The sequence below is a fragment of the Calonectris borealis genome, chromosome 1 (genome assembly GCF_964195595.1).
Source record: "Calonectris borealis chromosome 1, bCalBor7.hap1.2, whole genome shotgun sequence".
Classification (NCBI taxonomy): Eukaryota; Metazoa; Chordata; class Aves; order Procellariiformes; family Procellariidae; genus Calonectris; species Calonectris borealis.
In genome coordinates, this window is record NC_134312.1 from 166,455,246 (window position 1) to 166,467,819 (window position 12,574).

Consider the following 12,574-nt stretch of genomic DNA (forward strand, 5'->3'; position numbering starts at 1 on the left):
TGCTGTTGTCTGCATGGTACTGTCCACTTCCCTATGGCTGAACGCCTTTCCCCCAAAGAACAGAGTCACCTCATCTCTGTTTTCTTATGGGAGAACACTAGTTGGCATAGATCAAAACCTTGTCAGGAAGTGTGCTAGCAAGAAACCGCTATGGATGATCATACACTTGAGCTAGTGTCTTGGTTCTGTTTAGCTTACTGGGACAGGTGTAGCCATAGTGTCTCTCTTTTGCAGCCTCTACTTTTCCCAATATTATGTTTTATTTGTTTTCCTTTATCTCTTATCTTTTTCTGACTGCTTTATTTCTGAACCAGTTCTCTGTCATGTGGTCACTTTGATTCAAGCTTGCAAGTGGCTCATCGTCATGGTTTAACCCCGGTAGACAGCTAAGCCTCACACAGCTGCTCGTTCACTCATTCCAGTGGGATGGGGGAGAGAATGGGAAGGGTAAAAGTGAGACAACTCGTGGGTTGAGATAAAGACAGTTTAATAGGTAAAGCAACATAAGGAATTCATTCACTACTTCCCATTGGCAGGCAGGTATTTAGCCATTTCCAAGAAAGCAGGGCTCCATCACGTGTAACGGTTACTTGGGAAGACAAAACGCCATAACAACGAACATCCCCCCCTTCCTCCTTCTCCCCCCCCCGCTTTTATTGCCGAGCATGACGTCATATGGTATGGGATATCCCTCTGGTCGGTTGGGGTCAGTTGTCCCCGCTGTGTCCACTCCAAACTTCTTGTGCACCCCCAGTCTACTCATTGAAAGGCAGTCTGAGAAGCAGAAAAGGCCTTGACCCTGTGTAAGTACAGCTTAGACAATAACTAAAACACGGATGTGTTATCAGCACTGTTTTGGTCACAAATCCAAAACATAGCACCATAGGAGCTACTATGAAGAAAATTAAATTTATCCCAGACAAAACCAGTACGGTCATGAAAAGTGCCAGAGGAGTGGGGTGAGAGTACCCCTATTGCCTTAATTTAGGGATGTAGCTTAGGATGCCTTGATTAGAATTTTAGTCCCTGGTGGAAGACAGACAGACACGTGGAGTCTTCCAGACAGCAATTCAAAGCATTCAAATTAGTCTTTATTCTTAATTCTGCAGAAGTTAGGGAAACAGAAGCATTCAATAGTAATAATTAAAGTATTAGAACATCTTGTGTTTTCCTCTACCAATGTTTACAGCCTTAAGTACTTTATTAGAATCTAAATACAATTTTCTAAACTACATTGGTGAAGGAGTGGGGGGAGATAGGGTGATCTCTGTTTTTGCAAGAGAGAACAGATCAGGAAAATAAGGCTAGTGAGAAAAGGAGAACCTTCAACAAATGAAGACAGAACAAAAACCTGTCATAATTGCTTCCCCTGCACTGATGATCTTTTCTCTTCCAGCCTCCTTAGAAAAATTAGCATATGACTGATAACTCTGCTGTTATGAAAGAAAACCTAGTTGAGGACTTTTTTTTTTCTTTTTTTCCTGACTGTTAGCAGGATAGAGCAGGATTTATTAGAATGCATATCTGTCATGGCTTAACCTGGCAGGCAGCCAAACCCCAAGCAGTCGCTCGCTCACTCCCCGCCCCCCCGGTGGGGCGGGGAGAGAATCGGAAGGGTGAGAGTGAGAAAAACTCGTGGGCTGAAATAAAGACAGTTTAATAGAACAGAAAAGAGACAATAATAATAATAGTGATAGAATATACAAAATGAGTAATGCACAATGCAATTACTCACCACCCACGCTGACCGATAACCAAGTAGCGATCGCTACTTCCTGGATCACGCCTACCATTCATAGACTGATGGAGGGGGCACAGAACATGATGAATTAAAAGAACTGGAAAACTGACCATAAGGAAGCTGCTTTAAGAATGCTGCAGGCAAACTATTCTGGCTTTCTGTATGGAAGAATAAAGGAGCTTAATCGGGAGGAAAATCCATATTCTCTCTCAGCTTTACAGGTTTTTCAACAGACTTTGATCCTAAAATCTTAACAAGGCAAGATGTTGGGACAAACATATAAATAAAAGTTCTAGTATATTTAATCACAAGTAGAAATGGACGATTTCTTTCTGAAAAGAGAAATTCCTTTAGAGAATATAATTATGTGAGGGGACTACAGTTATTTATTGATTGAAGCAAAATACAGTAAAATGCATTTGGGGCAATGTGATTTAAAGGTTGAGATATTTCATTTTGTTGGAAACACTCTAATGTATTCTTAAATATGAGTGAAGAAAGGGACATAGAAGCATGTTAAATAATTCAAAACTAAAACTAACATCTAGTTTCACAGGTTGAAGACAAAACAATATAGTAGGCTGACTGGAACAAAAAAAAATCTTTTGTATTTTTTAAATATTTATCTATCATGTAGTTTGACAATTGAAAGAAAATTTTTTTAACACAAATTCACTTCCAGTTAGAATACAGTTTCAATACTGTTACAGAAAAGAGTTTTCTTGTGTAGACCTGCAAAATAAAATATTTATTATGATATTCGGAAGTTTACCTCATAAGCAAAAGGTTATTTTTCTGCCATCTGCCTCTACCAGAGATGTAAATTGCTGCCCAACCCCACGAGCTCCCCACACAAAAACATATTCAGAGGAATGACTCTCTAAATATTGCTCATAGACAGCCTTTAATTTAACTTGCAACATTCATGGAGTTAGTCCATCTTGGTTAACCTTGCCCTCCATTCCTCACTTAGCATTATAGAAACAAAAGCAAAGTTTTGGGGTTTTTGGTTTTGTTTGTATTTTTAATTTTTTTTTTTTTTTTTATTTGCAAGGCTTTTGCAATTGATCTTTAGCTGCCTCTGCTGTGATTAGTGGCTATAAGCTTTTAAAGAAAATACAGGTTTAGTCCATACTTAGCAGGAATTCTTACTAACAGCTTTAATGTCGTAGCCTATATTTGTTTGGCGTATGTTGGAGCTAACAGAGTTGGAAATCCATGTTTCATAGCTGGAAACTCCAGCTGTCAAGAGCACTTTTCCGTTTCTTCTTACTTCCACATTCATCATTATGGAGTGAGATTTTGGTATACAAGAGCATATGTTCTAATTATTTTCTGAAATTATTTAATGTTGTTTTCCTTCTATTTTTTATAGGCTTTGTATTTTTTCTAAGTAAGCATGATTAATGGCTCTGTAGGACCCATTAACTTTAACAGCTGTTTCTTCTTTGCTTCTGGGCAACCTCTGTAGGCTAATGTCCCTTGCCCAGTCTGAACTGCTTCTTTTAAATTGGGCAGAAATCTGTTGTAGCAACTAGTATTTGAATGTTAAATATGACACAGGAAATTGGTCATTCATTCATTCTATGTAGCTCACGGTGTCTGATGAATCATCAGCTCTCAAGAGAGGCCATACATGACATTATCTTAATACAAATGATATATCCACTCACAGATTGTTTTGCCTGCATGTATCTGCAAGAGGCTTTTTTCTCTTCTTTTTTCTCCTCTCCTTTCCCTGCAAGTTTTATTGAAGTTTATATGACACCTACGTGTCAAAAATTTCATATTTGAAAAGAATTATCTCATTGTAGTATGTATTTACTAAGCTTATTTAACAAATTAAGTCCATAACTAGACACTTGAATTGAAAAATCGTGTCTGATTACACTGTCCTTTACATAACATTTACCTTCAAATTCTCAGATTTTTTTTCTTAGCAGACCAGGAGTCAGAACTCAAACAAAGGGCTCTGAATATTTTTTTTCCCAGTAAGTCTCTGTTGCAGAGACATTAAACCTCTAAATCTCCAAGGACTCCTCTAGCACATGTATCAATGTGATAACTCTTTATTCTCACAGAATTTATGCAATCAGTGTGATAAATGTGTTTCTAACAAAATTGTAATAGTTTAGTGAGGTACTGACTCAAGTGATTTGGGGTTATCTATACATAATGTATTTACATAGAAATTTGGGAGAACACAAGAGGGTAATGAAGTAAGTAGCTGCAGAAATATTACAGACTTTTCAACGGTGAAAGCAGAAATCTTCTTTATAATGACTGTACAACCATTCGAAAAGAAATCAATACATTCCGAATTATTTCTGTTAAAGGATCAGCTACTTCTCCAAACAGTATTTTCAAAATTTTTTACTTCCCCTTGTTATCTGTTTATTGAGAGTTATACTACTGTAGGTAAGTAGCCTGTGTGCCTCTGTAATAAATACAAGCTTTGTCTATACTGCATTTTGAGAACAATTTTAAGACTATTGAACGTTGTCCTGGTTTCGGCTGGGATAGAATTAATTTTCTTCCCAGTAGCTGGTATAGTGCTGTGTTTGGGATTTAGTATGAGAAGAATGTTGATAACACACTGATGGTTTAGTTGTTGCTAAGTACTGCTTATAGTAGTCAAGGACTTTCAGCTTCCCATGCTCTGCCAGGTGCACAAGAAGCTGGGAGGGAGCATAGTCAGGACAGCTGACCCAACTGGCCAACAGGGTATTCCATACCATATGATGTCATGCTCAGTACATAAAGTGGGGGTTGGTCGGGGAGGGGCAATTGCTGTTTGGGGATTGGCGGGGCATCGGTCAGTGGGTGGTGAGCAATTGCATTGTGCATCACTCATTTTATATATTCTACATTATTATTATTATTACTACTATTTTCCCTTCGTTTTCTGTTCTATTGAACTGTCTTTATTTCAATCCACAAATTTGACTTTTTTTTCCCATTCTCTCCCCCATCTCACTGTGTGTGGGGGGAGCGAGCGAGTGTCTGTGCGGTGTTTGGCTGCCTGTCAGGTTAAACTACAACAAACGTACTAAACACACTTGTTTGCTGTGTATAAGCTGAGCCTTCAAGAGAAGGCTCTGGCACTGTCAGTGCATATCCTTCAAAACACACAGGACCCTCTTATGCCTGAACATGTTCAATACACAAACTTCCCGTCAGGCGCAGACACGATGGGCTGGCTTGCAAGTAACCCACAGAAATCTTCAGTCTGTGTGCCTAGAAGACTGGCAGGAGGTAGAGCAAATTTAATTTACAACTGATCTAGAGCTTGGTCTTTCAGATACAGGCACAATGACCACTCTAGTTTCCAAAATTCACATTGTTCAGTTGCTATAACACAGATATGTGTATCTTCAAGATCAAAATATGTCATTTCTGAATATTCAACTTTGCTTTCCTCACTCTGAACCTATGTGAATTAAATGAAATATATTTCACAGCTTTGACTGTAGTGAATAATGTCATTTGAACAACAAAGTCTCAGTATATTTCAAGATGCACATGTCTGAATTTCTTTTTCAACTCTGTACTAGCCATATTTTTGTGTAGGATTAACACAGAAGAGAGAAGTTAGACAGATGCATGTTCTCTTGCACACTGAGGCCAAGAAATATTGTATTACCATTGCTAGTAACAGGCCACAAATTTTGCAGTCACTCTGCAAGGCCTCAGGACAAGGACTTGTCAGGTTTTTTATCTGAACTTATCGTGGCTTGCCTGGACTTTTCTTTCATTTTTTTGTAGCTGTAATAGTAACTGTAATAGTAACTGTAATAGTAAAAATAGCTGGTTTATAACCTAATCTGTTTAGTATTAGCTTCATTTTCTACTGTTGTGTGATGTAAAGCCTATTGTTATAGTAATTTTTATACATTTTGGTAAATACTAGATAACAATAACAAGTAGATATCCTGTGTAGAGTGAAGTATGTGTTGCACCTGAATATATGTGTGTGTGTGTGTGTGTGTGTGCATATATATATCAGTTTGGAAATAGATATCTCTGTGATGAGAGCGTTTAAAGGACTAAATTTAGTCCAGTTAAAAAAAAAAAAACAAATTTAAAAGCAAAGCAACTATTCATTCATTAACACATTTTGTGCTAATGGTTAATTTTTAATCATTATCATTATTTATCACTACACATAAAAAACCTGTTTGTTCTTAACATTTATATTCAGAATTAGCTGTAAATATATGTTGCAGCAGAGGTGATGCTGAATAGCACCAAAGAAGTGAGCACTGAACCAGGTAACCTCTTCCTTCCCCAGTTTTCCTTACTTATGCCTGGTGTTCTTGTGCTCCTCACTCACTCTCCCCTCATCACCTGCTCCTGATGCTGATTAATCTTGTTTTCAGTCTTGCCAGTCATCTTTCTGGTGTGCTCAGCAGGATGCACTGCCTTTTTGCAGTCCCTTGTGCTTATTTTATTCTTTTTTCTTTACCTTGGAAATTGTTGCATGCGTCACTGTTCGCATGTTTTTGCATGTCCTCTAAGTGCAATTATACAAGTTTTTGACCCTTTGGTGGTCATATTGCTCACATACTTTTGTAAAAAGCTTATGTTGTGTTTCGCTATGCCATCACAGTGTTACAGAGTGTTTATGCTCTGTTAGTTACTCTGACAAGTCTAAACGTATGCTTCCATTTGGACTTAAGGCAAACTAATATCAATTATATCCTAATTAATACATTTATAACTTACAGATGTCACAGTCCTCTGTTTTTGCTGCATAGGACCTTAGAATAAGAATGCAAGTCAGAGAAGTTCCTTTTATGCGTGAAAATAGCATTATACCAGATATCAGGACTGTTAATAAATCACCAAAGGTTAGGTAATGCCTGTTGAAGAAATACAGCCTTAGGAGCTAGGTGTTTCAGCATTTACAAAGAGCAGGTACCCAATATATGTAAAACATACCAAAAAAAGTAAATCAAATGCACGCAACAATTTTAAGGAGACTTCTCCTTTAATAGTAATATTTTCTCTTATGTACTTTCTTTCTTTTTCTTTTAAAAAATAGTTCTGGATTAATAATAATTATTTTATTAGACCATGTGGATTGCAATTAAACAGTACATTTGTGAATTTGCGTATAGAGTATTTCTATTTGTCCCACATAAAATGCACCATCTGTGGTGCAAAAAAACGTGGTGGAGACATCTCAGTTGTAATTTCAATGCAATACATTGGTGGCGAATGTAGGAAAAGTAGATTATGAAAATTCAGATTCAACATCAATGGCATAATACCTTTAGGAACTGTTTGTTATCATCTTGTCCATTTGCATTATTTTTATCGACACTATTGTTAACTGTTAATAAAAATCTTAGCCAGAAAAAATACCAAATAAAAAAAACCAAAACATGGCCATCTCTAGGCAGCCAGTACAATTTCTGTATATATACAATATTACACCTCAGTTTAATATCATGGGTTACCTTACATGATAGTCATATGACATATGAGAAATACAAAAGTTTGAGAATTTTCCAGTGAATCATTTTTACAGAATGGTTTTGTTAAACTATTTTGTGTTTTTTCCACACTGAAAAATTGAACACTTGGTTTCCTTAGGCTTTTTCTTTGTATTATTGTCATATAGAGTAGATGTATATAAAGATTCTAAGTATCCTTCTTGGATTACTCTGTATGTGCTCTAAGAAAGTATGTAAATAGCTATTTAAAAATTAGGAGGATTCATACATAAAAAAATATCATAATACAACTGGTTGACAATGTAATACCTTATCTAAAATATGCAACCAAGTGTACTACTGAAAATCAATAGCCTTATTTTCAGATGATGTGAATAAGTATTCCACCTGTCACTGAAATGACACTAAAGCTGATCCAAATCCACTTCAGACAGCAATGTTATATTACTTTGTATTTTCCATAGCTCTTAACATTTTTATAGGTTCAGTCTGTGGTGGTATTTTGTGACAATCCAGCAGAATAAACTTGAAAAAGAAACTGGCAAAAAACATTCAGAGTTGTTCAGTCACTCAAAGTTCTAGAGTTGCATTGGTTTCTAAGCCACTCCCTGCTATGGCATTGTGTCTGGAGCAGTAATTGCTGTAAAGATCCCAGACCTCTTTTATGAAATTAAAAGTTGACTGGATCCCCATTCTTCTTTGTTTTCAGTATCTTGTGACAGAATATTAAATAAAATGCAGTGTAGTAGAACCAGTTTAACTACTCTGATGTTAGCAGGGAAAATCCACTGAATTTGTATTAATGCATAGAAGGTAGGGATTTTCGCCAAAAAATATCTTTTCTGTATTGTCTGAGTTCTATCATATACCGCTGTGTTCATCTCAGAGAGCTGCAGTATCCATGCACAGGAGAGTATATTTACACATTTCTATTCCTGTATTTCACTCCAAAACGTATTTCAGACTATCTCCAAAATTGTGCTCATGTGCCAGGTTGGTGCATTTGGGAGGATAAGGGTTTACTACATAGTAAAGACTTCATAGGAGCATATGGTCATTGAGTAATTCAGGGATCTTAGGTCTATAGTCCAACCTCCTGCTCAAAACAGGATCAGCTGTAAAATTACATGAGGTAGCTCAGTTTTTTTCAAGTTGGGTCTTGAAAACCTCCAAGGACAGAGACTGCACAATACCTCTGGTCAGCCTGCTCCACTGCTTGATGCATCTTATATTTCCATTGAACTATTTAAAGTTTTTTGTCTTTTCTGAAATTTCTGTGACAAAAAAAAAAAAAAAAGAAAAATCAATAGTGTTTCAATGCTGCTACTGCAGGAATGTACTCATGTTCTGAGTTACTCACTCTATGCAGTTCTACACTGAGTAGGTCCAAAGAAAAGAATAATTCATTTGAGAGAGAAGGATAATCTGTCCTTGCAAATATTCATGAATAGTATAGCTTTTAATTTTCACACAAAAGGCTGTGAATACTTTGTATTCTCTAAGTTGAATACCTATCATATGTAGAGACCATAATTCTTTATCTTCTCCAGTGTATGAGGAAACAGAAATAATAGGGTATCTTTCTTGGATAAGTTTACTGTGTATTTCATTTTCTGCCTTACATACTGTATTCTCACTTGTGGAAAAACATATTTCAGAAGTTGTGTTTACTGTTAGTGGAACTAATCACCTACTTACCAAGATAAAAATTATCAAACTGCCTATGAACTCTTTAATCAAATGAACAGTAAACACATGTTGAATCTCTGTTGTACATTACTGCTAAGAGGAAGTAAGATGAAGATGCCACAAGATTTTATTCACTCAAAATATATCCATATAAACCCTTTGTGGGGTTTGTGTTAAGTAAAACAGTAATTTTAAAATATTCTGTTATGAATAATAGCTGTGCTTTGTTCTGTTGCATTAACATTAAAGGTAAAACACCCGGCTGCAAAGCTCCATTAATGAACATTTTCATTCTGTATTTTTGACATTTAGGTCTACAGCAGTGCAGAGAAGCTTTTACAAGCTTGTTTGAAGTGCTCCTATAAATGCATAGCTTCAGTGTCACATCTGTACTTCTAGTTGTCTTATTATCATACACATTTGTTCCTTTTAATTTAAAAAGCATCCTCTGTACTAGTGAATTTGAAGATCTTTGCCCAACATTCTTAAAGTGACTCTGTGACTTAAGTCACAGTTAATGAATTCATGTGAACAATGTTCCTACAGATACAAAAGCACCCTTTATAAATACCATAGATCTGGGTATAGATATGAAAAACAGCTAAGTAATCATGTTGAAGATCTATATTGGAATTTCAGATATCAGCTGCACTGTTAGTTGATTTCAAGTGTAAAGTTAAGGCCTCCTTTTCACCAAAATCTTTGCTGTCTTGATACCTTAGTGCCAAATCACAGCACTGTTTGGGTTTGAAGGAACCTCTTGAGATCATCTACTCCAGTCCTCCAAATGATGTTCTCTCTTTTGGGATGTTTGTATGTATAGCTCTCTGAACTGAGTTTAGGACCATATATATACTATTCTCTATTAGATAGTGATTTGCTTTGTGTTAAGGGATACTAGGAGAGGTGCGGCCACCTCAAGCAGCTCCAGCCAAAGACTCCTTTTTGCCCATCTGCTGGAGTCCAGACCAGTGCCCCATGGACTCGGGGTGTCTGCGCAGGCTGTAGGATGCAGCTGCTGCATTCCCGTTTACAGGTTCAACCAGCAGTGAAGCTGAGCACGTGTCCCAGGCACACACAGAGGACGCTGACACGGCCGGTCACACAGCCTGCCACAGACAAAGCGTTGCCTTCAAAAGTACTCATGTACAGGACTCACACTAGACACAAGCCCAGACAGCCACGTCCCCTCTTCCTCTTGGGCTGTGTGGTGGTGCATTCCTCCCCCCTCTTTTCCTCTGGGCTACGATACGATCTCAGAACGTTCTGTTAAGCTTTAGCCATTGTGTATGAGTTGGGCGGTTAAGCGTCCCTTGGCCGTACCAAGCACTCTTGCATGGCTAAGGTGGGGAACAACACTGATCGTACCAGGGACACTAGTTACATGATCAAAGTAGGGGACAGAAACAAGAGATAATTCGTCATCTCTGACAGCTCTGAAGCTTTCCCTACCTGGATCATAGCTCAAGTGGAACAATACCATTGTTACCGTGAAACAATACCATAATTACTACCCTGGACCACCTTGGATAGTAGCCAAAATGGACATTTACTGATGACTAAAGCCAATCATCTTGCAAACCTATAAACAGCGATACCAAGTGAGACCCTTTGAGCTCTCCTGGACCACAGCAGGCTGTATCCAGAATCCCCCTCTGAGTGGGATGCCTCTCAGGGTTCGCAAACTCGAATTTGCGATACTCGGAGGATCACCGGGATTTGGGCTGAAACACTCCTCGGGGCTCAACTCTTCGCCCGTTGAGAAATGTCAAAGCATTTTACGCGAGTATTTCATGGGACTCGAGGGGAATTTTTAACAGGTATACCTTTATAAACTAACTAACTCTAGGCCTTTCATTTAGCTTTGGTACCATATTCATATGCATATATATATATATATGTATTGATTGATCTAGATCTTTTTGCACGCTTATCTGTACAGTTACTAACAAGTATAATCTGTAGTTAAGTTGTTTTAGTATTTGTAGTAACTTGACTAATTCTTTGTAAGCTGCCAAACTGATCAATGCTTAAGTGTTATAAGACTCTAAGTTGCTGCTAAACACCCTTAACCCTTTAGTCATAAACCGTTGCCCAGGTCTGAGACTAAGGGTAGATCCAGCCACACCTAGGCTCCTCTCTGAGAAGGAGTTTAGAAAGCAAGGGGGTCTACCCTGGACCTCATGACCCAACAGGAGGGCTTTCTTATCCCTTTTTGTATTAGACACAAACTGTTGTCCAAGTCTAAGACTAAGATTGGGTCCAGTCGGCTCTTTTCTGAACCTCATGACTCAATGGGAGGGTTCCCCCTTTACCCTTTTATCCTCAATCTCTGTACAAATCATTCCAACACAATTCTAATATGATTTTCCCCTGTGTAGACTTAATCCATGTAACAAGTAATAGAGTGAACCTTGCCATCAAATTCTGTTAAGTCACGTTTCTATAAATTTCTATTAAAATCACCCTTTGCCAATATCTTTGCCAGTGATACTTTACGCGGTCTTAAAACCACTCATTCGTGACAGGCTGGAAGAGGCAGGAGGTCACTGGTGCAGCACACACCCAACAATCTCTAGGGTCACAAGCACACGTGCATTCACGGATCCCCCGAACACCAGCACGGCCCCTCCACCCACCACCCCTGCTCAGATCCCGGCACCTCTTACCCACCCCGCGGGTCCCCGACTTGCTGGCTGGTCCAGCGCGGTGCTCCCTGCAAACATGCAGCACTCACATACTTGTCCCACAGGCACCCCACACTCATGGACCCTCCCAAATACAGCATGGACCCTCTGCCTGACTGATACCCCAGCCTGTGCCCAGACCCCCCTACTCTCCATTGAGTTCAGCTTAAAATTTGCTAGGGAATACACACTCACCCCCCACGCACACCTGATTTGAGGAAGATACCGACACTCGCCCCCAGCAGCTGGCACCAGGCACAGGGGCTGTGACCCACGGTCCCGCTCCAGCCACCAGCACTGAGCCCCTCACTTGCCTCACTCACCCCAGTCCCACCAGTAGTTGGTTTAGGATACACACCATTCCTCCCCCAGTGTCTGGAGGTTAACAAACCCCCCTCACTCCAGTAGCCAGTGCTGAGAGCCCAGGGGCTCCAGTAGCTGACGCCAGCAGCCAGGTGCACCCATAGCCCCGTTCTGACTCCAGTAGCTGACACCCAGTACTTTCACGCCAGTCCCCTCAGTAGTTTGCACTGAATCTTTGCAGCACATATACACACAGGATAGAGAGTTAGATTACACAGACAGTTAAGAAAAGGTTTAATAAAACAGGACAAACCACGGCAATTGGGTGCAGAGCTCAGCCAGAACAGCCTATTGACTGGCCCTATTTTACATACAACCAGTTCTTTTTAATACCTTTTGATGTCTATACCCCCTCTTTGATCCTCCTTGCTCCCTTTTCTTCCTGCATGGGTTTTTATAACCTTATAGACTCCTTCAGCCCTCCCAGTCTGGTGTCAGGGATTCCCCTCAGTTTATAATTTACCACTTGCAAAGTCCAAGTTCGTCTTCATGGAAGTGAGATCTGTAGTTTCTTGATAGCCCATCAATTAGTGTGACTGACAAGGTTTGTTTCTTCTTACTGTCTCCATGTTTTTTTTGTAAGGCGTGTGTCTCTGTGTGTTTGGATTTTTTTGTCTTCCTCTTTTTTTATCCTC